The 217-nt window shown below is 35.5% G+C and overlaps 1 protein-coding gene across 1 annotated transcript in view; it reads left to right on the top strand.

Moving 5' to 3' along the window:
- ELK4 (ELK4, ETS-domain protein (SRF accessory protein 1)) overlaps positions 1-217 on the top strand; it is a 5,357-nt gene that overhangs the window by 4,087 nt on the left and 1,053 nt on the right. The window lies entirely within an intron of this gene.

Below are 217 nucleotides of genomic sequence, written 5' to 3'. Positions count from 1 at the left end.
AATCTCTCCCTTTGAGCCACACTTGTCAGTACCTTCCTCAGAAGACCTGCAGGGATCAGGTAGCCCAAATATCTGATGTAGAAACAAAATAGTGATCTTTCTGTTTTCTATCCCCTATGTTAGCTTTTGAGAGCATTTAATTTTAGTGTTTACCCAGTTTTATTTAAGTATATTGTGAATGTTGGTATTTCAGAAATGATTTAAATTGATAGCAGTC

This window comes from Fulmarus glacialis, unplaced genomic scaffold (assembly GCF_000690835.1).
Source record: "Fulmarus glacialis isolate BGI_N327 unplaced genomic scaffold, ASM69083v1 scaffold24821, whole genome shotgun sequence".
Classification (NCBI taxonomy): Eukaryota; Metazoa; Chordata; class Aves; order Procellariiformes; family Procellariidae; genus Fulmarus; species Fulmarus glacialis.
The sequence above is the reverse complement of the archived record's forward strand: the minus strand, read 5'-3'. Positions and strand labels throughout refer to the sequence as shown.